Raw genomic sequence first — 2,363 nt, 5'->3', positions numbered from 1 at the left:
CTGCTGAAATAGATGAAACTGGCCTAGACATGTGCTAGGGAACTTCCTGGAGTGACGCACTTGGAAAGCAATTGTAAAAATGTTCTTGTCTGTTGTCGTATGTACTGTTTCTGTACTCTAGCACCTGGAAGTGACCGGTTTCGGTATTGTATATTCCTGACGCAGCGTGTCATAGCTGTGTCATCCTGAACTTGGACAAATAGCTCCTGTAAATGTGAAAAGGCATCCCATTCCAATGGCGAAGGTACTGTAACTAGCAATATTAGCACTCTGGGCCCATCAAGCCAGCTTTCTGAGGGGCTGGGGGAAAACAAAAACCAAAACTAGCAAGCACTAACGGTAGTGAAAGGTGCATCAGCAGTACCCGCTGGCGGAGCCCTTGCGTGCGGAACCTCAGCGCAGGCTGCAGCGCTGCGGTGTCGAGCAGGTGGGGAATGCAGCCCACGGGCCAGTATGTACTTCGCTTAACCCGAGCAGCTCTGCAGTCCAGGGCAAAGCCCGGCCCCAACCCTCAAGTGAGGCTGTCGGCCTCTGGGGCTGCTGTGTTCGCTTACTCTCAGCCTCTCCTGACCCACACCTCCTGCTTGAAAGGGGGAGGGGAGCAGCTGGGAGGGCAGATCTCTCCAAATGCTGGAATAGCTTTTTGATAGCCTCTTACCTTGCCAAAGCATTCCTTTTGGAACTGAAGATCTGCTCTGTGTTACATGCAGTTGCTCAGGTGGGGCTTTCCTCACACTAGTGTAGGCTCTTGCGCTACTTAAAACCAAGTCGTTTTGAGACCTCAAGGGTAGATGCTGGTTTAATCCTTGCGTTGTAGCAGATCCGAGTTCTTGGCATACCTTACGGCCCGCAGGAATCGCTGCTGCTCCAACCTTCCTAGATTAGTCTTTCTTACACTTCTTTTTTTTGACTATTAAAGATATTTTTCATGTATGTTAAAGAAGTCTTAGACTTTTAATATTTGAAAGTAAAACAATAAAGCTCTGTTTGGTCGCTGACCTTGTTTGTGTGGCTCAGGAGTCTGAAGCAATAAAATGTGTGAGGACAGAAGATTCCCGGCAGCCTGGAAAAAACCTCTATAAAGGTTTATATTGGTCACTCGGGGGTTCCTGCAGCACTGAACTACTCTGCGCTTAAGAGGAATTGTCAGTACCTCAGTGCAACCCTTTTGTAGCACAAGGGAAGGCTGGAATTAAGCAACAGCCCTGTGACACTGTACTTGTGTCCAGGTCTTGAGGGAGGAGCAGTGGTGCAGGATGTTGTCTGGCAGCACCACCGGGGGTCCAAGAAATGAGGTCTGTGTCTATGTACACAACTCATGCCATTTATGAAACTTGTTAGCACACGTGGGAGAGATGGCAGTGCCTTGCCGTGCCTACTGGTGACCCATCTGGCTGGTAGGACCCCTCTGATAAAGGGGGGAAAAAGCAAAAGCACCTGTGCATCCCCAACACCGAAACCTTGGGACGCTGCCTCACCTTCAGTGTTTGGAACGTCACAGCTACTACCTTCGGTCAGAAACGAGGCCAGGACAAGTTCCTTTCCACACTGCTTCTGTCATAACTACTCTGCTTGGCCATGGCTCTGGAAAGGACTCTGGAAACTCTGGATGCAGTTTTTTTCTTTGCATGAGCAAGCCCAGATCCTGAGAGGACGTGCCCTCAGCAGCAGGCTGCAGCCAAAGCCGCAACCAGCCACCCTCTCCTTGTGTGACCACGGTGCAAGCCGAGGCCAGAGCTGGCAGCAAGCCGTGGTTGGTGAGCCAGCCGGGGCGTTTCTGCTGCTCAGATGGCAGTGGGGTAGGCAGTGGAGATCGCAGCGGGGTAGGTAGACACTCCTCTCTAGGGAATGTTGGTTCAGCCGGAGCAAGGAACCAAGTAGAGCGTCAGACTTGGAAGCCGGATTCAATCCAGTTTGCCTGTGAAGAGCTCGGCTCCCTCCTCAGCACCCGGCCTTGTACAGAGGGCAGCTGGGGGAAGGCCACACGTTCCCCTGGGGCTGCTGAAGACCTGGTCATCACCACGTCTGCGTTACGAAGCAACACCGAAGGCTAACAGAAAACCAAATTGATTCTACCCCCAACTTGGTAGTATTTAAGATGCTCAAGTCTGTCCTTCATTTTGAGGGACTTTTTTGGATATTTTCAGGCACAGGATGTCTTTCCACCTAGTCTCCTTCCCCTCCTTCCCCACCCCTTTCAAATAAACAAAACCCAGAAGTGGTGCATTGACTTTCCAGCTGTTTGCAGTAGGCACCAGGGATACTCCGATTTATCCCAGGGGGCTCTGTACAAACCCTGTGGAGCGAGGATCGGTGTGTCCTTGGTTAGAGGGATTTCTCTCTCACCCTCCTGCTAGAAGAAA

This window comes from Eurypyga helias, unplaced genomic scaffold (genome assembly GCF_000690775.1).
Source record: "Eurypyga helias isolate BGI_N326 unplaced genomic scaffold, ASM69077v1 scaffold8806, whole genome shotgun sequence".
Classification (NCBI taxonomy): Eukaryota; Metazoa; Chordata; class Aves; order Eurypygiformes; family Eurypygidae; genus Eurypyga; species Eurypyga helias.
This window is presented reverse-complemented; position numbering follows the sequence as displayed.